The 26,004-nt window shown below is 37.6% G+C and overlaps 1 non-coding gene and 1 pseudogene across 1 annotated transcript; one reads left to right on the plus strand and one right to left on the minus strand.

Moving 5' to 3' along the window:
* The window catches only part of LOC112728134 (monodehydroascorbate reductase, seedling isozyme-like), a 36,745-nt pseudogene extending 34,958 nt beyond the window's left edge, over positions 1 to 1,787 (minus strand).
* A 15,540-nt stretch (positions 1,788 to 17,327) lies between these two features.
* Positions 17,328 to 17,431, plus strand: LOC112717215 (small nucleolar RNA R71). Its single transcript, XR_003160604.1, has one exon. It is a non-coding gene; the product is annotated as a small nucleolar RNA R71 (small nucleolar RNA).
* The last annotated feature ends 8,573 nt before the right edge of the window (positions 17,432 to 26,004 follow it).

The following is a 26,004-nucleotide window of genomic DNA, read 5'->3' on the forward strand; positions in this document are numbered from 1 at the left end:
GCTTACCTTTTGAAAAATACCAAGTGATGAGAATTGCCTTCGAGCTTATAACCCTTTTGAATTGCATGTTGTAGCTAGCCATCATGTGATTTGAATCCTTTTCCTTGATTAGGCAACCTCTTGATAGATGATGTTGTGCATTTACCTTAATGCATTGTGTTTCATGATCATATGCATCCATAGGCTTTAACTTGAATGCTTTCATGCTTCTTTAATGCTTGTTTTACCTTACACGTTTACTTAAAGCATCTCAAGCACACTAGAATAAGTGAAGTGCATGCTTCTTTTGTGACATAACTTTTAGGCTAATGTGTGTTCTAAACTGCACAATTTAGAATTCACACACTTATTCGTCATTCATGTCACACTAATTCACTCACTCATTTCTAGTGATTTACCTCATTCCAACAAAGTATGCTTCCTTGCTTTTATATCTTCTCATCTTATGGTGTTATATTTTTGTTTTTCATAAATGATGCACCACAAGCAATAACAGAAGCAAGACTAAGAACACATAGCAATCCGGAGAGTCGCCGTACCCCCTTACTCATCTTTGAGTGCACCGAGGACGGTGCAAATTTTTAAGTGTGGGGAGGTCGTCCGACCGGTCGGCGATTTTGGGTGACAAAATTCTAATCCCAACACTTTTGCATTTCATTTTAAGATTTTAGGATTTTTACTTGCATTTTCTTATTTTTGCATATGTATACACAATAAGCTTAGTCAAAATAATGAAAATTTTCAAGGATTTCTATCTATAGGGCACCAATTGATTTGAGTGAAAATTTTTCATTAAACTTGCTTGAATTATATATATTGTGAAACATGGTTTTTGAGCTAAGAACACAAGCAAGTGAGTTTTGAGCCTAATGATGTGGTTACATCTTATAACCACTTATTTTCCTTCTTGTGTGCATTATTCTCTTTCTATGATCGTAATCTTTGCTTTGTTTGATTCTTTATTTCCATTATTTTATGTTTTCATGCATTTATATGATTGAGGCCATCATTTCATTTAGCTCACTTACCCAAATAGCCTTACCTTTTATCTTCCTTTGTTAGCCATATTTGAGCCTACGATTAACCCACTTGTTCTTAATTTTAGCACATTACAAGCCTTAAAGCGGAAAACAATAAATGTCCTTAATTTAGATCTTTGATTAGCTTAGGCAAGTGTGTACTACAAGAAAAATACCCATTCAGCCACACTTTTTTTAAGCTACATTTGAAAAGCGTAGCCTATTCTAAGAATAGGCTACGCTTTTCTCCGTGTTGCCTTTTATAAGAGAAAATGATACACAATTGTGGCATCATTTAAAAAGTGTAGCCTTAGGTATTATAGAAATCATTTATAAAGCGTAGCCGTAGGTTGATATTTATAGGTTCACTTTTTGATCAAAGAAGACGCTTTTCAAGAGTGGTCAAATCCTTAGGCTTTGGGTGCGCTTTATTAGCGTTTCCTAATATGTGCACGCTATAACACTTGGGAATTTTTTTTCCCATTTTAACACCCGTGCCCTCCTTCTTCTTTCGAAGAAAGCTAAGAGCTGAGAGAGTTCTTTGCTCTCTTCCTTAACCTCGTCCATAGCTTCCTCTTCTCCTTGCACCACATCCTCACACGGCTCTGCTACACCACACCACCACCGCGGCTCTCTTACGATGCAACGACGCCGCAACTCTCCTACGTCGCACCACCGCCTCGCCGTGCTCTTCTGCTTCTTTGCTCGCTGCTGCTTTCTTGTGCTCCGCATCTCCTTTGCTACTTGTGCCGCCTCTGCTCCATCCATCCCTGCTCGATTCGCTTTCCCTCATCACAATAGGTAGGCTTTTAGTTTTTTTGTTTCTGATTTAGGCAATTAGGGTTCCTAATCCCCATTGTCAAGAACAAAACACACGGCTCAAGTTGATGCAGCTGGGATCAATATTCCTTTTGAAGAAGGCCCCCAGTGTTAGGTTAGCCACTCAGGTCCAATTTCTGTGGGGAAGGCTGTTTAATTTCATTGCCTGCTTCATAATATTTTCAGCCCTCAGTTATAATCTTTCTTTTTATTCTCTTTTACGTACATCACTATTTTTTGAAATTCTCTGCTCTTCTAGCATCCCTTATCTCATTTGTTGAGGTAGCAGTAGGTGTAGAATTTTGACTTGTATTATGAGATGATATAGTAGTAAAATTAGGAAAAGTTAAAACAGTATGAGGAAATTGATTGTAAGTTGGAGATGGAGAATCTGCTTTGAATAATTCATGATAAGGAAATTTAGTTTCATCAAACAAAACATGCCTTGAAATCAAAATTATGTAGTAATTGATAAGGTGACATGTGATTAACAACTTTGGAACATAATCTATTTACAGTTTTTAAAAAATTGTAATCTGGTTTTTGTTTATGTAGTAATTGGGACAAGGTTTGAAGGCTTATACTTATATCTTGAGTGCTATCCATTTCTATAAACACAGCCTGCAGATTCCCATAGATTTCTGATTTGCTATCTTTCTGCTTTATGCTTTCTTCGGCACTTTTAATCATCTTTCTTCTTATCAACTACAATTAAAAATTATAATATCAAATCTCAGATTCATTAATAAGACTTGCTGCTATCGATTCCAAACTTTGGGGCCTTCTTAATTAGTAATAATGGGAGTATTTATAATATCAAATCTCAGATTCATCTTGCTTGCATTTGCATAGTCTTGGCACTTCTGAAAATGAGGTATTCGGATGCTCTTTTGCTTCAAGAATCATCATCATTTCAAACTCCAATTGTGAAGTGAAATCTTGTCTCTCTTTTTTCCCATACATTTATATTGTTCTGTAACCACCTGAGACTAAAACAAGAAATAATAAAGTACAATATCATTGCTTCACGCTTTTTGTTTTTGTTATGTTTGGATATATAGCCTTGATAGGAGCTACATGTGTTTGTGAGAAACTCAAGGGAATATATAGGTTTTCTTCCTCATTGATTTGATTTTCTTTTTTTTTATCCCTCATTTGTATACTATATAGCATATACCATGAGTTGCTTATATTTTACTTGTCCCTTTTACATGGAAACATTGCATTGCAAGTAGCACCATGAACGTGTACTTTTATTTGTTATATTGTGCTTAACGGTAATATTTTACTTTTTACTCTCAATTTTAAAATGATTCCATTCACCTACACGAAGCTCATGTGTATACTGTGTTTAATAGATCGCTAACTTTTAGCTGAAAAAAGTGTCACTGTCACATGCTCATTCTTGAAATGCGTGTAAGTATAACTAGATCTTCCTTCAAGGGAGTTTTTGCACTTGCCTCTGCTTCAAATCGAACAAAATATTTACCTTGAGAACCCATTTCTGCTATTTCTTATAAAGAAATCCATAGTTTTGTTTGATTTATTAGCACTCAACCATTCGTCTTTTTTTAATGTTTATAGTTTACGACTTCAAATCAATATACCATTATGCAGATATAGAAAAACTTTAAGGGACGATGAACAAAGATTTTAACAGGGTCACTATTCTATAGCATCTGCAGTTCTGCTCTTAAAGGTGAGTGATTTAAGAGTCAAATTTTATTACTTCATTTTCTGTTTCAACTGGAACTGATGTCACCGACTGATTCTTTTTCTTTTTCTTGATATATATGTTTGTTTTTTTTATTGTGTTAGAGGTGGATGCTTGATCCTTTACACTTCTGAGTTGCGTTACTCATTAGTGAAAGTAGCTTTTTGATGTTTCTTGATTAATTTGCATTCTAATATGGTATCAAACCAAGTGTTGCTGTTTTTAATTGAAGGTGCTGCTGGTGCTCTTAACTTGAACTATTTCTAATGATTAAGTGTGGTCATGTCTCAGATGGCATTATTTAAGTTATGGTTCTAATATCATTGTTGTGAATTCATAGGTTGAGCATGTGATGATTTTGGCTACAAATGAGTTCATTGAGCTCTTTTGTGAATTAGTAGTTTTCAGACTCAATCATTTCAAAGCAAAGATGAAGTATATATAGGAGAACTTTTTTTTATCTTCTCAATAGTATTAACCTACTTGAATGTCAAAATTGTAATGCCAGTTCGAAATTATTTTCAGGGACTGTCTAGCAGAGAGCAGCCATAAGATTGGGAATTGCTTTGGTGCTTCAAATTGGTTTAGAGAGAGTGATGATAGTTATACTGCTGAGAAGCCACGGGAACGAGGTAATAGAACAAGTTTAGTGTTATCCTGCTATCTTGCCATTTCCCTTTTGTGTTTTATTGCTTTATGGTAAGTTTTAATTTTATTGGAGAATCTCAGACAACCTGAATACATGGTGTTTTGCTTCTTCAGTGTCCTACAATTTGAAAGCCCAGGAGCCTCTGTCCTTTCTTTTTATTTGTGGTATAGTTTTGCATTTGACTTGGTTTTTTATGTGCAGGATAAATACAAAGTATACAATCTTTGTTTTGAGCGGCTGTATGATGCATCATTGTTTGAGGGAAAGGTGAGTCCTAAATTTTACTAAGTCTTTGAGGAGAAGTGTGGAACCACAAAAGCGATGTGAATTTCATTTATACTCCATAAACTTTAAGTGTGTCATTAATGTATGCTTTAATTTCTTTATCTACTTTGAATATATTAATTCATATCATCTATCATTAGATTTGTTATGATGATAGCTAGATAGCTTAGACTACATGTGTCAGCTTTCTGTTTTACTTGGGTTATAATTTTTTTCAGCACTTAAATTTGTTTTTCAAACCAACTACTGCTTTCATCTGCAATGTCAAATTCCCTTTCAGGTGGCTAGCTTTCCATTTGATGACCATAATTGCCCCCCACTTCAACTGATTATCTCATTCTGTTATAGTGCATACCCGTGGTTGAAGTTAGATATTGAGAATGTTGTGATTGTCCATTGTAAGGCTGGAATGGCAAGAACAGGGTTGATGATTTCCAGTCTTCAATTATTCTTAAAGGTGAGTAGTATCTAAAAATTTTCTTCTAAATTTAATGAACCTGCTTTACATTTACTCCATCTTTCTCTTTATGCTGCTCAGTTTTATTTAGATTTGGCAAATTAAATGTGCTGCAGTTCTTTCCAACTACTGAGGAGTCAATGAATTACTATAATCAGAAACGATGTGTTGATGGAAAAGGATTTGTTTACTAGCTAGAATGATGGCTGCTAATTTGTATTATTTCCATATAGGAGATCTTATGTTTGAAGTAATTTATTTTTAGAGAAATAAATTGTATTTTTAGAGAAATAATTTGTATTATTCCCAAATAGAAGATTTTATGGCTGCTAATTTATTATGGCAACCTAAATCTTGTTTAAGGATAATTTTTATTATTTAAAGAATATTACATAGTATTATTATGTATTTATTTTTATTTTATAATGTTTTACTAATTTAATTAAAAATATAGGATTATATATATAATTATATTATTAACTATTAGGTTTTAGAAAAAAAATTATTAATATATATAGAAAATAAAAAAAAACAATGAGGGACCTAAGGCTACACTTATATGATGTAGCTATGGTATACCAAAAAAAAAAGAGGGATATAACGCTACACTTATAAACAGTAGCTATGGTATACAATGTGGCTACGCTTTTTAGGTGATGCAGTAGTGCTGAAAAGCGTAGCCTATTCTGGTAAAAATAGAAGCTGAAAAGCGTAGCCTTTGGTCCTGGACAGCATCACTTAAAAAGCGTACCCTATTCTCAAATGTCAAAAGCGTAGCCATTGGTGCAGAAAAGCGTAGCCTTTGAGAATAGGTAACGGCCGAATAGGAATCACCTCAAAAAGCGTAGCCGTAGCCCAAAAAGCGTAGCCGTAGCCTAAGGCATCATTTTTTTTCACTTTTGGCTACACTTTTCAAGTGTACCTGAATGGGTGTTTTTCTTGTAGTGGTGTGTGAGTATCATTCAAGTGTGGGAACCTTGGGACATTGGGTGAATAAAGGGGTAGTTTTGTATTATTATTGGAAATATTGGGAATTGGGTACATACTCATGTATTGATCAAATGTAAAACCTTATGCATTAAGGTTCTTGTATATAGAAAGAAAAAAATGAGAAAAACAAAAGAAAAAGAAAAGAAAAATAATATGGAAAAGGAAAAGAAAAAAATAGAAAAAGAAAAAGAAAAAGAAGAAAAAGAAAGAAATAAAAAAGGGACAAAATGCCCCAAAGTGAAGCTCAATAAAATCAATGCATGAGTGTTGTGAAATGAAAAGAAATTGCATGAGTATGTGAAAAAGTGAGAAATGGGTAGTTAGGTTAGCTTTGAAATTGTATAGGATGTCATAGGTTAGGTGGGAAGTCTAAGCTTATCAAAGATTCAAATTTCAAGCTCACTTAACCAAATATGCATCCTACCTTGACCCTAGCCCCATTACAACCAAAGAAAAGACCTCATGATACTTGTATGCATGCATGAAATATATGTTGATTGTTAGAAGAAGAACAAATCTTGGAAAGCATGATTAGGGGAGAATTGAGAGAATCAACCCCAAACACCGAGCGAATAGAGTGCAAATACATCCGGTGAGGGTTTGATGCTCAATTACATGTTTCCACCTACGATCATCTTTTCTCATGCAAGTTTGTAAAAATATTTAATAACTCAATTCAACTTTGGATTAGACTTGCTAGTCCTTAGCCCTTGTGCATATATGCTTCTTGGGAATTGATTTATTTTGACCAAGTAATTACATTCATTTAGATATTTGCATATAGGTAGATTGCATCGCGCATTTAGTTAGTTCCCATTGAATAAATGCCATACCCTTACTTCATTCTTGGTTTAAGCATGAGGACATGCTTGGTTTAAGTGTGGGGAGGTTGATAAACCCCATTTGTAGGGTTTATCTTGTATTGATTTTTGGGGATTTGATCACCTTTTACCCACATTTATTCAATGAAATAGCATGGTTTTGTATATTCTCCTTTAATTATGCTTAAGAGTGAAAACATGCTTTTTAGGACTTAAAATAGCTAAATCTAATTCTCTTTGATTCCATTAGATGCCTTGATATGTTTGTTAAGTGATTTAAGGTTTAGGAGGCAAAGATTGGATCAAGGGAATGAAGAAAGAAAGCATGAAAAGTTGGAGAACTCATGAAGAAATGAAAGAACCAGAAAGCTGTCAAGCCGACCTCTTCGCACTTAAACAACCATAACTTGAGCTACAGAGGTCCAAATGATACGGTTCTAGTTGGGTTGGAAAGCTAACATCCGGGGCTTTGAAACGATATAAGATTTGCTATGGTTGAACCGCGCATGGTGACGCGTATGCGCATAGTATGCGCACGTGCCGTTGCTGCCACCTGGTTCACTTAAAGCAAAACGTGGCCAGTGAATTCTAAAGCCTTGTGGGCCCAATCCAACTCATTTCTGATGCTATTTAACCCAAGGAGTGAAGAGGGATGAGGAAGTTAGTTACCATTAGTCATAGTTTTAGTAGTTAGAGTTAGTTTCTAGAGAGAGAAGCTCTCACTTCTCTCTAGGATTAGGATTAGGATTAGTTCTTAGATCTAGGTTTTAATCTTTGCTTTCTTCTACTTCTACCTTTCAATTCTTTGTTGTTACATTCATCTTCCTCTATTCTTTTGTTGTAATTTCCTTTATGTTGTTCTTATGCTTTGTTGTGGATCTACTTTTGTTCCTCCTATTCTCTTTCAATTCAATTAGAGGTAATTCATAATAATTGTGTTCATTTGATTTGTTGTTGTTTAATTCCTTGCAATTGAGTAGTGTAGATTTACTTTTCTTGCAATTTTACTATGCTTTCCTTTTATGCCTTCCAAGTGTTTGATGAAATTCTTGGTTGGATTTTACAGTAGAAGTTTATACTCTTGGCTTGGAAAGGTAACTTAGGACCTCTCGAGTTACTAATGTCCAAGTAATTGATGATTGGGATCCATTGACTCTAGTTCTCACTAATTGAATTAGTGGAGAGTTAGGACTTATGGACTAGGATTGATATAGCTCATTTGACTTTCCTTTACTACTAGTTAGAGGATGATTTAATGAGATTAATCCTTGCCAATTCTCATATTGTGGTTAGTGATTAGGATAGAGATCCTTGACCACCAACCCTTGCCAAGATCTTTTTAGGCCTTAGTTTACTTTCTTGTCATTTATCTTTCATGCTTCTTATTAAAACCCCAAAATAACTCACAACCAATAACAAGACACTTTATTGTAATTCCTAGGGAGAACGACCCGAGGTTTGAATACTTCGGTTTATTAATTTTAGGGGTTTGTTACTTGTGACAAACAATCTTTTGTATGAAAGGATTATTGTTGGTTTAGAAACTATACTTGCAACGAGAATTCATTTGTGAAATTCTAAACCGTCAAAAATCTAATCATCAAAATGGCGCCGTTGTCGGGGAGTTGCAATGGTGTTATGTTATTGGTTGTTGTATATATGTGAATAGTGTGAATATCTTGCTTTTGCTTTATTTTCTAGTTTTTGTTAGTTTTATTTTGCTTTTCCATTATGAATTCTCACTTTGGCTATGAGTTTGGTTCTAATTATGTTGTAGGAAATGAGAGCTTCAATGAGAATGTATATCAAGGATGGGACAACTAAAGGTGGGAGGAGCCATATGCTTATGATCAATCCTCATGGCAACAACCCCCACCAATGCACTATGAAGAAGAGCCATTCTATGATGCATATCAATCCAATGGCTATGGTGAATCACCTTGTGACTTTCAAGAACCACCACCATATGCCTATGAACCATATCCTCAACATAACTCTCAACCATACTCACAAGCCAAAGCCCCTTCTCACCAACCACCTTCATATGACCCTAACCCATATCCTTCCTACCAACAACCTTATGAGCCATATGAACCACACATAGAGCCACCACCACTCCAATATCAATATTTTCAAGAGCCACCACCTCCATATTATTACCAAGATGAACCACCTCCAATAAATGAAAATTTTCAACCACAAAACGAATTCTACTTTCCACTACAACCTCCCATGGAAGAATACTCGTATCCATTGAACCAAGAGCCATATGATCCCTATCATGATATCCAAGCGGATCAAGAGTCAAGGGATCATCTCAAGGAAGCATTGGATCAATTTCAAGCAACCATGGAGTGTGTTGTACAACAAGGGGAAAGAATGGAGAACATTGAACCGCCACAACTCTACCAAGAAGAACCACCTTCCAATTATGAACCCTTTCCCCAAAATAATGAATCCTTTCACCCACCCCAATCTCTAATGGATGAAACCCTTGGTGTTCTTGTTCAAGGGCAAGAAGAGATGAAAAGGGATGTGCAAAATTTCATGGCCGCTTTGGATGCGGTAACAAATCAATTAGCCTCCCAATGCTTGAACACTCAAGGAAATCCCATGGCTACATGTGGAGAATCGAATGAAGAACATAGCATGAAGGAGAGATTGGAAACTCTGGTGGGAAATGAGAAAAGTTGCTTTGTATTGGAACAATTGGAAGAAGCTTTAATTGTTGAAGACAAGGAAGAAGTGGTAGAAGACTTGGGAGATGCGGAGCCTCCATGGGAACATAGAGTTAAAGAAAACCCCTCCAAGATGATTGAAATTGATGCTAGGGAGGAAAGTGCACACCTTCCAAGTCATATTCCATATGAAGACTTGGAAGGGATAGAGAAAGAATTGAGTTCCCTTGGTGATGAAGAGCAAGCATCAAGTCTTAGTGGTGGAGAATCCTTTGAACTTGAAGAACCTTCTCCGGTTGGATTTGAAAGCGTTGAGGAGGTAAATTTCTCTCACCCTCCCTATTATGATTTGAGTAAAGGAAAAGGTTTAGATAAAATTTTTGAACAAAGGATTGAGATTAAGAGATCTTGTGAAGAGGTGGAAGTCCTTAGAAATAAAAGGATGGGAGTGGAATACGCTTTGTCAAGATCGTTGGAAGCATCTTTGCCTAGGTTGTCATCTACTCCTTCACTTGAGTGGGTAAAATTAATTTCTATTAGCTTTATTGTCCCACTTGAGTATGGCTTGCTTGAAACGGTTGGTCAACTTAGGATGCTTTGTGGGATGAAGCGTAAGCGGAAGATGTTTCGTGGTTGGCGTTGCAAATCAAGGCTCATTTTGGTTGATATTTCAAGAGTTGAATACAAAGGTTGGAGTAGTGCTCAAATAGATGGGTCTAGGAGGATTGTTGGGCACTTCATAGAGAATTCATCTTGTTCACCACCCGGATGGACCAATAATGATGATCAACTTCAAGTCGGGTGTGAAAATAAAGTGTGGGATCCCGGATTAGAAAAAGAGGATCAACATTGGGAGCCCCAAGCTTGTGAAGAACTCCATCAACACTTGGCTCAACCCATAGGAAATCTTGGGGCACAATGGAGAACCAAGCATTGGTGGGAGTTCCAAGATGAATACAAGCACAAGCCACCTTGATGAGGAGCTCCCCATAAGTCCAACTTAAGGACAATAAATAAAAGTGCTAGGTGGGAGACACCCCACCATGGTAACATCTTTTCATTTTCTCTTTTGTAAATAGTGTAGAATCTAGTTGATTTCATATTTTGTTTAGTTAGTTGAGTATATTTGGTAGTTTAGTATGGTAAATAAGGTTTTAGGGTGTTATGGTAGCTGTTTGGAGGTTTGGAATGCTTGGATTGGTGCAAAAACATAGAAAAATTTTGAAAACAGAGCACCATCCACGCGTACGCGCACTGTGCGCGTACGCGTGCATCAAGCATTTTCGACCATCCACGCGCGCGCGCCATGTGTGCTGGAGTTCCAGGCACTGGTAGAGAAGCTCACAACTCCGTTCAACTTAACCAGCAAGTGTACTGGGTCATCCAAGTAATACCTTACGTGAGTAAGGGTCGATCCCACAGAGATTGTTGGTATGAAGCAAGCTGTGGTCACCTTGTAAATCTCAGTTAGGCAGATTAAATGGTTATGGGTTTCAAAAATTAATAATAAATAGAAAATAAAAAGGGATAGAAATACTTATGTAAATCAATAGTGGGAATTTCAGATAGGCGTATGGAGATGCTGTGCTCCTCTCGTATCTCTACTTTTTTATTACATTCATCCAATTCTTCTTACTCCTTTCCATGGCAAGCTGTATGTAGGGCATCACTATCATCAATGGCTACTTTTAATCTTCTCGGGAAAATGGTCCTATGCGCTGTCACTGCACAGCTAATCGTCTGGAGGCATCACCCTTGTTGATAGCTACATCCCATCCTCTCAGTGAAAATGGTCCAAATGCTCTGTCACAGCACGGCTAATAATCTGTCGGTTCTCAATCAGGTTGGAATAGAATCCATTGATTCTTTTGCGTCTGTCACTAACGCCCAGCCTTCAGGCGTTTGAAGCTCGTCACAGTCATTCAATACCGGAATCCTACTCGGAATACCACAGACATGGTTAGACTTTCCGGATCCCCGGAATCCTACTCGGAATACCACAGACAAGGTTAGACTTTCCGGATCCCCATGAATGCCGCCATCTATCTAGCTTATACCACGAAGATTCTGCTGGGGAATCTAAGAGATATGCGCCCGGCCTAGAGTAGAACGGAAGTGGTTGTCAGTCACGCGCGTTCATAGGTGAGAATGATGATGAGTGTCACGGATCATCACATTCATCAAAGTGTTGTGCAACGTATATCTTGGAATAAGAATAAAAGAGAATTGAATAGAAAGTAATAGTAATTGTATTGAAACTTGAGGTACAGCAGAGCTCCACACCCTTAATCTATGGTGTGTAGAAACTCCACTGTTGAAAATACATAAGTGAAAGGTTCAGGCATGGCCGAATGGCCAGCCACCATGGTCTAAGGACTAGGCATCCAGAGATATCTAATACACTAGTAAAAAGTCCTATTTATAATAAACTAGCTACTAGGGTTTACATGAGTGAGTAATTGATGCATAAATCCACTTCCGGGGCCCACTTGGTGTATGCTTGGGCTGAGCTTGATCTATCCACGAGCTGAGGATTTTCTTGGAGTTGAACTCCAAGTTATAACATGTTTTGGGCGTTCAACTCCGGATCATGACGTGTTTCTGGCGTTTAACTCCAGGCAGAAGCATGTACTTGGCGTTTAACGCAAAGTTACGTCGTCAATTTCCGAATAAAGTATGGACTATTATATATTGCTGGAAAGATCTGGATGTCGACTTTCCAACGCCGTTAAGAACGCACCATTTGGAGTTTTGTAGCTCCAGAAAATCCATTTCGAGTGCAGGGAGGTCAGATTCCAACAGCATCATCAGTCCTTTTGTTAGTCTTTTTCAGAGTTTTGCTTAAGTCCCTCAATTTCAGCCAGAAATTACTTGAAATCACAGAAAAATACACAAACTCATAGTAAAGTCCAGAAATGTGAATTTAACATAAAAACTAATGAAAACATCCCTAAAAGTAGCTTGAACTTGCTAAAAACTACCTAAAAATAATGCCAAAAAGCGTATAATTTATCCGCTCATCACAAAACCAAACTTAAATTGTTGCTTGTCCCCAAGCAACTGAAAATCAATTAGGATAAAAAGAAGAGAATATACTATAAATTCCAGATTATCAATGAATATTAATTCTAATTAGATGAGCGGGACTTGTAGCTTTTTGCTTCTGAACAGTTTTGGCATCTCACTTTTTCCTTTGAAGTTTTGAATGATTGGCTTCTCTAGGAACTTAGAATTTTGGATAGTGTTATTGGCTTTCCTAGTTAAGCATGTTGATTCTTGAACACAGCTACTTATGAGTCTTGGCAGTGGCCCTAAGCATTTTATTTTCCAGTATTACCACCGGATACACAAATGCCACAGACACATGACTGGGTGAACCTTTTTAGATTGTGACTCAGCTTTGCTAGAGTCCCCAGTTAGAGGTGTCCAGAGCTCTTAAGCACACTCTTTTTGCTTTGGATCACGACTTTAACCACTCAGTCTCAAGCTTTTCACTTGGACCTTCATGACACAAGCACATGGTTAGGGACAGCTTGATTTAGCCGCTTAGGCCTGGATTTTATTTCCTTGGGCCCTCCTATCCATTAATGCTCAAAGCCTTGGATCCTTTTTACCCTTGCCTTTTGGTTTTAAGGGCTATTGGCTTTTTCTGCTTGCTTTTTCTTTCTTTCTAATTTTTTTTCGCAAGCTTCTTCTTTTTCACTGCTTTTTCTTGCTTCAAGAATCAATTTCATGATTTTTCAGATCATCAATAACATTTCTCTTTGTTCATCATTCTTTCAAGAGCCAACAATTTTAACATTCATAAACAAAAAGATCAAAAATATGCACTGTTCAAGCATTCATTCAGAAAACAAAAAGTATTGTCACCACATCAATATAATTAAATTAAATTCAAGGATAAATTCGAAGTTTATGTACTTCTTGTTCTTTTGAATTAAAACATATTTCATTTAAGAGAGGTGAAGGATTAATGGATTTTATTCATAGCTTTAAGACATGGTTACTACATACTAATGATCATGAAATAAAGACACAAAACATAGATAAACACAACATAAAAACCGAAAAGCAGAAAGAAATAAGAACAAGGAATGAATCCACCTTTGTGGCGTCTTCTTCTTGAAGGACCAACAACGTCCTTAAGCTCTTCTATGTCCCTTCCTTGCCTTTATTACTCCTCCCTCATTGCTCTTTGATCTTCTCTTATTTCATGGAGAATGATGGAGTGCTCATGATGTTCTACCCTTAGTTGTTCCATATTGTGGCTCAAATCTTCTAAGGAAGTGTTGAGTTGTTCCCAATAGTTGTTGGGAGGAAAGTGCATCCCTTGAGGCATCTCAGGGTTTTCTTGATGATGAGCTTCCTCATGCATCTCTTGAGAACCGTGAAGGGTCTCTCTTTCTTGCTCCATCCTCTTCTTGGTGATGGGCTTATCCTCTTCAATGGAGATGTCTCCTTTTATGATAACTCCAGCTGAGTAACATAGATGGCAAATAAGGTGAGGAAAAGCTAGCCGTGCCATGGTGGAGGGCTTGTCGGCTATTTTGTAGATTTCATTGGAGATGACCTCATGAACTTCTACTTCCTCTCCAATCATGATGCTATGAATCATGATGGCCCGATCCACAGTAACTTCAGATCGGTTGCTAGTGGGAATGATGGAGCGTTGAATGAACTCCAACCATCCTCTAGCCACAGGCTTGAGGTCCAGTCTTCTTAGTTGAAATGGCTTGCCTTTGGAGTCTCTTTTCCATTGAGCTCCTTCCACACATATGTCCATTAGGACTTGGTCCAACCTTTGATTAAAGTTGACCCTTCTAGTGTAGGGGCGTACATCTCCTTGCATCATGGGCAAGTGAAACGCCAACCTCACATTTTTCGGACTAAAATCTAAGTATTTCCCCCAAACCATTGTGAGATAATTCTTTGGATTCGGGTTCATACTTTGATCATGGTTCCTAGTGATCCATGCATTGGCATAGAACTTTTGAACCATTAAGATTCCGACTTGTTGCATGGGGTTGGTTAGGACTTCCCAACCTCTTCTTCGAATTTCATGTCGGATCTCCGGATACTCATTTTTCTTGAGCTTGAAAGGGACCTTAGGGATCACCTTCTTCTTTGCCACAACATCATAGAAGTGGTCTTGGTGGCTTTTGGAGATGAATCTTTCCATCTCCCATGACTCGGAGGTGGAAGCTTTTGTCTTCCCTTTTCCTTTTCTAGAGGATTCTTCGGCCTTAGGTGCCATTGATGGTAATGGAAAAACAAAAAGCTTATGCTTTTACCACACCAAACTTAAAATATTTCTCGTCCTTGAGCAAGAGAAGAAAGAAGAGAAGAAGAAGAAGAAGAGAATATGGAAGAGAAGGGCAAGTGTAGGTTCGGCCAAGGTATGGAAGAGGGGGTTGTGTTGTGTGAAAAAGAAGTAGAATTGAAGGGTATATATAGGGAAAGGGGAGAGGGTAGGTTCGGCCATTTAGGATGGGATTGAGTGGGAAAATGTTTTTGAATTTTGAAGGTAGGTGGGGTTTATGGGGAAGAGTGGATGGATGTGAGTGGTGAATAGGTGATTGGGAAGAGAGATTGAAGTGATTGGTGAAGGGTTTTTGGGAAGTGTGACATGGGGAAGAGTAAAATAGGATTAGGAGGTAAGGTGGGAATATGTTAGGTGGGGATCCTGTGGGGTCTACAGATCCTGAGGTGTCCTGTGGGGTCCACAGATCCTGAGGTGTCAAGGAATTCCATCCCTGCACCAAATAGGCATGTAAAATGCCTTTGCACATCATTCTGGCATTTAAACGCCGAGTGGTGCACGTTCTGGGCGTTCAACGCCCATGTAAAGCATGTTTCTGGCGTTGAACGCCAGTTTCATGCTTGTTACTGGCGTTCAGCGCCAGAATGTTGCTTGTTTCTGGCGTTCAGCACCAGATTCATGCTCTGTTCTGGCGTTGAACGCCAGCCAGATGCTCCTTACTGGCGTTGAACGCCAGTCTGTACTTCTTCCAGGGTGTGATTTTTTTCTTCTGCTGTTTTTGATTCTATTTTTAATTTTTATTATTTTTTTCGTGACTCCTCATGATCATGTACCTAATAAAACACAAAATAACAATAAAATAAAAATTAGATAAATAAAATTGGGTTGCCTCCCAACAAGCGCTTCTTTAATGTCAATAGCTTGACAGTGGCTCTCATGGAGCCACAAAGGTGATCAGGTCAATGTTGTATAGTCCCAACACCAAACTTAGAGTTTGGATATGGGGTCTTAACACCAAAATTTAGAGTTTGGTTGTGGCCTCCCAACACCAAACTTAGAGTTTGACTGTGGGGGCTCTTCTTGACTCTGAACTGAGAGAGGCTCTTCATGCTTACTCTCTTTTGTCACAGAGGGATGGCCATGTGCCTTAAACACAAGGTAGTCCCCATTCAATTGAAGGACTAATTCACCTCTGTTGACATCTATCACAGCTCCTGCTGTGGCTAGGAAAGGTCTTCCAAGGATGATGCAATCATCCTCTTCCTTCCTAGTGTCTAAGATTATGAAATCAGCAGGGATGTAAAGGCCTTCTACCTTAACTAACACGTCCTCTACTATTCCAAAAGCTTGTCTTAATGACTTGTCTGCCAATTGTAATGAGAACAAGGCAGGTTGTACCTCAATGATCCCCAGCTTCTCCATTACAGAGAGTGGCATAAGATTTATCCCTGACCCTAGATCACATAGAGCCTTTTCAAAGGTCATGGTGTCTATGGTACAAGGTATTAAGAACTTGCCAGGATCTTGTCTCTTTTGAGGTAAATTTTCTGAATCCAAGTATCTAGTTCATTAATGAGCAAGGGAGGTCCACTTTCCCAAGTCTCATTACCAAACAACTTGGCATTCAGCTTCATGATAGCTCCTAAATATTGAGCAACGTGCTCTCCAGTCACATCTTCATCCTCTTCAGAGGAAGAATAGTCTTCAGAGCTCATGAATGGCAGAAGGAGATTTAATGGAATCTCTATGGTCTCTATATGAGCCTCAGATTCCTTTGGATCCTTAATAGGAAACTCCTTCTTGCTTGAGGGACGTCCCAGGAGGTCTTCCTCACTAGGATTTTCGTCCTCCTCCTCCCTTGTGCATTCGGTCGTGTTGATTATATCAATGGCCTTGCACTCTCCTTTTGGATTTTCTTCTGTATTGCTTGGGAGAATACTGGGATGAGTTTCAATGACTTTCTTACTCAGCTGGCCCACTTGTGCCTCCAGCTTTCTGATGGAGGATCTTGTTTCACTCATGAAACTGAAAGTGGCCTTTGACAGATCAGATACTAGATTGGCTAAATTAGAAGTGTTTTATTCAGAATTATCCATCTGTTGCTGAGAAGATGATGGAAAAGGCTTGCTATTGCTCAGCCTGTTGCGTCCACCATTGTTAAAGCTTGTTGAGGCTTTTGTTGATCCTTCCATGAGAAATTTGGATGATTTCTCCATGATGAGTTATAGGTGTTTCCATAAGGTTCACCCATGTAATTAACCTCTGCCATGGTAGGGTTCTCAGGATCATAAGCTTCTTCAGAAGCTGCCTCTTTAATACTGTTGGATGCATGTTGCTATCCATTCAGACTTTGAGAGATCATGTTGATCTGTTGAGTCAACACTTTGTTCTGAGCCAATATGGCATTCAGAGCATCAATTTCAAGAACTCCTTTCTTCTGAGGTATCCCATTATTCACGGAATTCCTTTCAGAAGTGTACATGAATTGGTTGTTTGCAACCATGTCAATGAGTTCTTGAGCCTCTTCAGGCGTTTCTTTAGGTGAATAGATCCATCTGCAGAATGGTCTAATGACATTTTCGAAAATTCAAATAGACCATAATAGAATATATCTAATATGGTCCATTCTGAAAACATGTCAGATGGACATCTTTTGGTCAGCTGCTTGTATCTTTCCCAAGCTTCATAGAGGGATTCACCATCTTTTTGTTTGAAGGTTTGAATATCCACTCTCAGCTTGCTCAGCTTTTGAGGAGGAAAGAATTTATCCAAGAAGGCTGTGACCAGCTTATCCCAGGAGTCCAGGCTATCCTTAGGTTGTGAATCCAACCATATTCTAGCTCTGTCTCTTACAGCAAAAGGGAAAAGCATGAGTCTGTAGACTTCAGGATCAACTCCATTCATCTTTACAGTCTTACAGATCTGCAAGAACTCAGTTAAAAACTGATAAGGATCTTCAGATGGAAGTCCATAAAACTTGCAGTTTTGTTGCATTAAGGCAACTAGCTGAGGTTTCAGCTCAAAGTTATTGACTCCAATGGCAGGAATGGAGATGCTTCTTCCATCAAACTTGGACGTTGGTTTTGTGAAGTCACCAAGCATTCTCCTTGCATTATTATTGTTGGGTTCAGCTGCCATCTCCTTCTCTTGTTCTAATATTTCTGAAAGGTTACCTTTAGATTGTTGTAATTTAGCTTCTCTTAGTTTTCTCTTCAGAGTCCTTTCAGGTTCAGGATCAATTTCAATAAGAGTGCCTTTTTCCTTGTTCCTGCTCATATGAAAGAGAAGAAAACAAGAAAAGAAGAGGAATCCTCTATGTCACAGTATAGAGATTCCTTTATGTTAGTAGAAGAAGAAAGGGGTGAAGAATCCAAACACAAGGGATAGATTATGTTCGGATTTTTAGATGAAAAGAGGTGAAGAGAAGTGTTAGTAAATAAATAATTAAAGAGAATAAGAGAGAAGGGATTAGAGAATTCGAAAATAATTTTTTTAAAAAAAAGGGTTAGTAATTTTCGAAAATTAAAGATAAGATGTAATTAAAATTAAAACATGAAACAATTAGTTAATTAAAAAATTTTTTGAAAAAGGGGTGAGATATTTTCGAAAATTAGAGAGGAAAGAGTAGTTAGGTGGTTTTGAAAAAGATAAGAGACAAACAAAAAGTCAAAGAGTTAGTTGAAAAAGATATTAAAATCAAATTTGAAAAGATAAGAAGATAAGAGGTTAGATAAGATATTTTGAAATCAAATTTTGAAAAAGAAATTTTTTTTTTTGAAAAAGATAAGATAAAAGATAAAAATATTTGATTCAAAAATTTAAAATTACTTACTTCACTAACAAGAAACTACAAGATAAGATTCTAGAACTTAAAAATTGAACCTTTCTTAACAAGAAAGTAACAATACTTCAAATTTTTGAATCAGTCACATTAATTGTTAGTGAGTTTTTCGAAAATTTGATATAAAGATAAGAAAAAGATTTTGAAAATATTTTGAAAAAGATTTTTGAAATTTTCGAAAAATAGAAAAAAATGAAAAAGATATAATTTTTGAAAAAGATTTTGGAAAGATAAGATTTTTAAAATTGAAAATTTGTCTTGACTTGTAAGAAACAACTAATTTTGAAAATTTTTGACTAAGTCAACTCAAATTTTCGAAAATTATGAGAAAAAATAAGGAAAAGATATTTTTTTTTGAATTTTTAATTATGAGAGAGAAAAACACAAAAATGACCCAAAACTTAAAAATTTTGGATCAAAACACATGATGCATGCAAGAACACTATGAATGTCAAGATGAACACCAAGAACACTTTGGAGATCATGATGAACATCAAGAACATATTTTTGAAAAATTTTTGATGCAAAGAAAACATGCTAGACACCAAACTTAGAAATCTTTAATGCATAGACTCTAACAAACGAAAAATGCATATGAAAGACAACAAACAACACAAAACAAGAAATCATCAAGATCAAACAAGAAGACTTATCAAGAACAACTTGAAGATCATGAAGAACACTATGAATGCATGGAATTTTCGAAAAATGCAAGAAAAAATTTTTAAAGCATGCAATTGACACTAAACTTAAAAATTGACTCAAGATTCAAACAAGAAACACAAAATATTTTTGATTTTTATGATTTTCTAATTTTTTTGGATTTTTATTAATTTTTTTTCGAAAATATTTTTGGAAAAACGAAAAAAGAAAAGAAAATTTTGAAAAAGTTTTTGAAAAGAAAATTACCTAATCTGAGCAACAAGATGAACCGTCAGTTGTCCATACTCGAACAATCTCCGGCAACGCCGCCAAAAACTTGATAGACGAAATTGTGATAAAAGAGTTCCAGGCACTGGTAGAGAAGCTCACAACTCCGTTCAACTTAACCAGCAAGTGTACTGGGTCATCCAAGTAATACCTTACGTGAGTAAGGGTCGATCCCACAGAGATTGTTGGTATGAAGCAAGCTATGGTCACCTTGTAAATCTCAGTTAGGCAGATTAAATGGTTACGGGTTTCAAAAATTAATAATAAATAGAAAATAAAAAGGGATAGAAATGCTTATGTAAATCAATAGTGGGAATTTCAGATAGGTGTATGGAGATGCTGTGCTCCTCTCGTATCTCTACTTTTTTATTACATTCATCCAATCCTTCTTACTCCTTTCCATGGCAAGCTGTATGTAGGGCATCACTATCATCAATGGCTACTTTTAATCCTCTCGGGAAAATGGTCCTATGCGCTGTCACTGCACAGCTAATCGTCTGGAGGCATCACCCTTGTTGATAGCTGCATCCCATCCTCTCAGTGAAAATGGTCCAAATGCTCTGTCACAGCACGGCTAATCATCTGTCGGTTCTCAATCAGGTTGGAATAGAATCCATTAATTCTTTTGCGTCTGTCACTAACGCCCAGCCATCAGGAGTTTGAGGCTCGTCACAGTCATTCAATACCGGAATCCTACTCGGAATACCACGGACAAGGTTAGACTTTCCGGACCCCCGGAATCCTACTCGGAATACCACAGACAAGGTTAGACTTTTCGGATCCCCATGAATGCCGCCATCTATCTAGCTTATACCACGAAGATTCTGTTGGGGAATCTAAGAGATATGCACCCGGCCTAGAGTAGAACGGAAGTGGTTGTCAGTCACGCGCGTTCATAGGTGAGAATGATGATGAGTGTCACGTATCATCACATTCATCAAAGTGTTGTGCAACGTATATCTTGGAATAAGAATAAAAGAGAATTGAATAGAAAGTAATAGTAATTGTATTGAAACTTGAGGTACAGCAGAGCTCCACACCCTTAATCTATGGTGTGTAGAAACTCCACTGTTGAAAATACATAAGTGAAAGGTTCAGGCATGGCCAAATGGTCAGCCCCCATGGTCTAAGGACTAGGCGTCCAGAGATATCTAATATACTAGCAAAAAGTCCTATTTATAATAAACTAGCTACTAGGGTTTACATGAGTGAGTAATTGATGCATAAATCCACTTCCGGGGCCCACGTGGTGTATGCTTGGGCTGAGCTTGATCTATCCACGAGCTGAGGCTTTTCTTGGAGTTGAACTCCAAGTTATAACGTGTTTTGGGCGTTCAACTCCGGATCATGACGTGTTTCTGGCGTTTAACTCCAGGCAGAAGCATGTACTTAGCGTTCAACGCCAAGTTACGTCATCAATATCCGAATAAAGTATGGACTATTATATATTGCTGGAAAGCTCTGAATGTCTACTTTCCAACGCCATTGAGAGCGCGCCATTTGGAGTTCTGTAGCTCCAGCAAATCCATTTCGAGTGCAGGGAGGTCAGATTCCAACAGCATCAGCAGTCCTTTTGTCAGCCTTTTTCAGAGTTTTGCTCAAGTCCCTCAATTTCAGCCAGAAATTATCTGAAATCACAGAAAAACACACAAACTCATAGTAAAGTCTAGAAATGTGAATTTAACATAAAAACTAATGAAAACATCCCTAAAGGTAGCTTGAACTTGCTAAAAACTACCTAAAAATAATGCCAAAAAGCGTATAAATTATCCGCTCATCACACATCAATCAATGTCCATTCATTATCCAATTTCACAATTGCTTGATTTTTGATTGAATGCTTTTATGCTTCTTCACTACTTGTTTGGTTGCCTTAACCTATAAGTCTTTTAAAGTATCTCAAGCACACTAGAATGAGTGAAGTGCATGTTTTGTTTTGTGTAATTGTGACATAATATTTTTTATATATATATACTAGTGTGTGTGTTCTAAACCACGCGCAATTTTAGAACCCACACACCTATTTTTCATCAATGTCACACTAATTCACTCACTCCATTCTAGTGGTTCTTACCTCATTCCAACAATGTACACTTCCTAGCTTTTGTATTTTCTCATCTTACGGTGTTTATTTTGTTTTTCATGATTGATGCACCATAAGAAAAAATGGAAGTGGAAGGAAGGACACGCAGCAACCGGTTGACCTACCAGCTGAAGGTAGCAACTAGGAGAGTCGCCGTACCCCTTTGCTCATCTTTGGATGCACCGAGGATGGTGCAAACTTTTAAGTGTGGGGAGGTCGTCCGACCGCTCGGCGTCTTTTGGGTAACAAGTCTCTAATCCCAACACTTTTGCATTTCATTTTAGGATTTTTAGTTGCATTTTCTTATTTTGCATATGTATATATTGAGCTTAGTCAAAATCATGATATTTTCCAAGGATTTTATCTATAGGGCACCCAAATTGATTGAAAAAAAATAAAAAATATTTTTTTTAAGAACTTTCTTGAATTATACAATTGTAGATCATGTTTTTGAGCTAAGAATACAAGCATGTGAGATTTGAGCCTAATTATGTGGTTACATCATATAGCCACTTATTTTCATTCTTGTGTGCATTGTTCTCTTCCTATGATTGTAATCTTTGATTTGTTTGATTCTTTATGTCCATTATTTGTGTATACATGCATTTATATGATTGAGGCCATTGTTCAAATAGCTCACTTACCCAAATAGCCTACCTTTTATCTTCCATTGTTAACCAATTTTGAGCCTATGCCTAACCCATTTGTTCTTAATGTTAGCACATTACAAGCCTTAAGTGAAAAACAATAAATGTCCCTCGTTTGGATCTTTGATTAGCTTAAGCTAGTGAGAGTGCTTACCATTCAAGTTTGGGAGAGTTGGGGACATTGGGTAGAGATAAAAGTGTGTTTACATCTTTGTTGAAAAATCTTGGGAATTGGGTACATACTCATGTATTAATCAAATGTGAAACCATATGCATTGGTACTTGTATATATACTTGATGAAAAAAAAATTAATATAGAAAAAGAAAGAAAAAGAATTGCAATAAAAAGGGGACAAAATGCCCCAAAGTGAAGTTCAATAATAATCAATGTATATGTGTGGTGATCAAAAAGGAATGCATGAGTGTGTGAAAAAGTGAAGAATGGGTAGTTAGGTTTGTTTAGAATGCATAGGTTGTCATAGGTTAGGTGGGAAGTTTAAGTTAATCAAAGATTCAAATTTCTAGCTCACTTGACCATATGCATCCTACCTTGACCCTAGCCCCATTACAACCTATGGGAAGTCCTCATGATATTTGTATGCATGCATAAAGTAATTGTTGATTGTTAGATGAAAAACAAATCTTGGAAAGCATGATTAGGGGAGAATTGAGTGAATCAACCCATACACTTGAGTGCCTAGAGCGGATACACATCCGGTGAGGATTCGATCGCTCATTTACATGTTTCCACCCTTAATGATCTCTTCTTGCAAGTTTGTAAAAAACTTTCAATGATTCAATTCAATTGTGGTTTGCTTTAATTGCCATTGCCTTAGCCCTTGTGCTTGCATGTGTATTCCTGGAAGATTGATGTAATTTGACTAAGCCATTGCATTCATGTAGATAGATTGCATTTAGTTAGTAGTTTGCATTGAATAAATGTGATACCCTTTGCTTCTTTCTTGATTTTAGCATGAGGACATGCTTAGTTTAAGTGTGGGGAGATTTGATAAACCCCGATTTCGTGGTTTATTTTATGCTTATTTTGAGGGATTTATTCACCTTTTCCCACATTTATTCAATGAAATAGCATGGTTTTGTAATTCTCCCTTGAATTGTGCTTAAATGTAAAAACATGCTTTTTAGGCCTTAAATTGGTGATTTTAATTCACTTTAATCCCATTCGATGCCTTGATGTGTTTGTTAAGTAATTTCAGGTCCATAAGGCAAGTATTGGATGGAAGAAATGAAGAGAAAAGCATGCTAAGAGGAGAATGCATGAAGAAACAAAGATTTGGAATGCACCAATGGACGCGCACGCGTACAAGGCGCGCACGCGCAAAAGTGGTTTTCCACAAGGACGCGCACGCGTACATACTGCTTCCGCGCGGATGAGGATCTGCCAATCAACGCGTACACGCACATGGCGCGCACGCGCCGATACTCTTAATTGGCCCACTTAAAGGCAAATCGCTGGGGGCGATTTCTGAGTAGCCCAGGCCCAATTCCAACTTGTTTTTGAGTGTATTTCATGCAGAATTGAAGTCCAAGCAAAGGGGGAGCAATTAATTGTAGGTTTAGCATCATGTAGGTTAGTTTCTAGAGAGAGAAGCTCCCTCTTCTCTCTAGAATTAGGTTAGGTTAATTTCCATCTTAGATCTAGGTTTAATTACATGTTTTTATCTTGTTTCTTTTATGATTTCTTACTTCTACTCCTTCATTCTCATGATTTGTAGTGTTAATTTCCCTTTTTGCTCTCTTTTATGTTCATGAACCCATGTTGGATTTGATTTACTTTTAATGCAATTTAATGTTTGTTTTTCTTTTATTGTTGATTTGAATTGTGGATTTACTTTTCTTACAATTGGTAGTTGGTAGATTTTATATTCTTGCTCATTTACCATGCTTTCCAATTGTACCCACTAAGTGTTTGACAAAATGCTTGGTTGGACCTTAGAGTAGATTTTGAGCATTCTTGGCTTGGAAAGAGTGATTGGGCAATCTTGAGTCATGAAAACCCAACTCATGTTGGTAATATAGAGTTGTTAGCTAGTATTGTTGATGCCAGGGCATTTTGGCCAGTTTTACTGACCTTTTCTTTACTGTTTTTAAGGTAGTTTCATGAATTTTCTTAGGAAATAAGCTAGTTTTGGGTAGATATTCACTTACATCTTGATTCAAGCAAACATTGTGAATTTTGAATGATTTCATGAGAATTATGCATAAATTGAATGATAAATTGGATGATGCATGATCCCATGATTAAGAGCAAGACTTTGATGCACTTTGTTTGATTGATTTCAGGCCAAAAGAAGAAGAGAAGAGCCACGTTAGTTACACTAACGTGGGCACTAATGTGGAAGGAAGGAAAGCCACAACGTTAGTGAGAAAAGTTAGTGGCATTAACTTTGAAGAAAGGAAATGGAGCCAACGTTAGTGACACTTAACATTATCACTAACGTTGGACCAAGCTCATGAGTGGCCACGTTAGAGTCCACGATAACCTAGTTAACGTGACCTCTAACGTTAAGAAGGAAGGGGGAAGCCAACGTTAGTGACACTCAACATTGTCACTAACGTTGGCCAAAGCACATTAAGCCACGTTAACTCCCACGTTAACCTAGTTAACGTGGAAGCTAACGTGAAGGAACAAAGTGGTCGACAACGTTAGTGACACCCAACATGGTCACTAATGTTGGAAGCAACCACACAACCCCCCAAGGAGCCACGTTAACTTCCACGTTAACTTAGTTAACGTGTGAAAAAAGAAGGTGCTCGCCAACGTAGTGACACCCAACATTGTCACTAACATTGGAAGGAGCCACACATGCCACCATGAGCCACGTTAACTCCCACGTTAACTTAGTTAACGTGGAAGTTAACGTGGTACCTAACAGCCTGACCATGCCTTTTTCAAACACGCATAACGTGAGCCACAAAACTCCAAATGAGGTGATTCTAGTGGTATTGAAAAGTAGGATTCCAGAGCTTTCCAAGCATATATGGCACTACATGGTTGACACTAAATTTGAGGGAGAAAACCTGCCCCGAAAGTGCAATGATGAACATGGTATCAACCTGTATTAAGGTCAACTGACCTCTTCACATTCCAAGAAGTGTAACTCGAGTTGTAGAGCTCCAAATGATGCGCTTCCAAAGGCATTGGAAAGTAGACATCCAGGGATTTCCAACAATGTATAATAGTATAGGGTGGACACTAAGTTTGAGCTTCAGAAACTGGCAATAATGAAGCCCTGATCGCTAGCGTTATTGGCAATCAACATTTCCAGTAACGTTGGCATATATGCCAGCGACCATGTCCACTTCAAAGGAGCATAACTTGAGCTATAGAAGTCCAATAGAGGTGATTCCAGTTGCATTAGAAAGCTGACATTCAGAGCTTTCCAACGATATATAATACTTTATAGTGGGCATGAAATTGAAGCACGAACCAGAGGCATCTTTTAAGCCCCAAAAATACCAACTGGTAGCAAGTGTGACGTTAGCCACACTAACATCAGCACTAACGCCACACTTGTAGCGTTAGTGTGGCTAACGGTAGCACTAACATTGGCACCTGAACCTCAACTTTACTCACTTCTCTCTCAAGTCCACTTCAAAGCCCAAGCAAGCAAGCCCACAATTGTCAACCAATCAAGACCACAAGAAGCATCTAGAATAGGACTTTCATTTAATTGTAATTTGCTTTGTAATTTAGGAGAGCCTATATAAAGGCCTTAGTTTTTACTTTGAAAAGGGGGGACTGGATGGGACTGATCCTGGAATGGAGGGGTCTTCGGACTCCCTCCCC

This window comes from Arachis hypogaea, chromosome 1 (genome assembly GCF_003086295.3).
Source record: "Arachis hypogaea cultivar Tifrunner chromosome 1, arahy.Tifrunner.gnm2.J5K5, whole genome shotgun sequence".
Taxonomy (NCBI): Eukaryota; Viridiplantae; Streptophyta; class Magnoliopsida; order Fabales; family Fabaceae; genus Arachis; species Arachis hypogaea.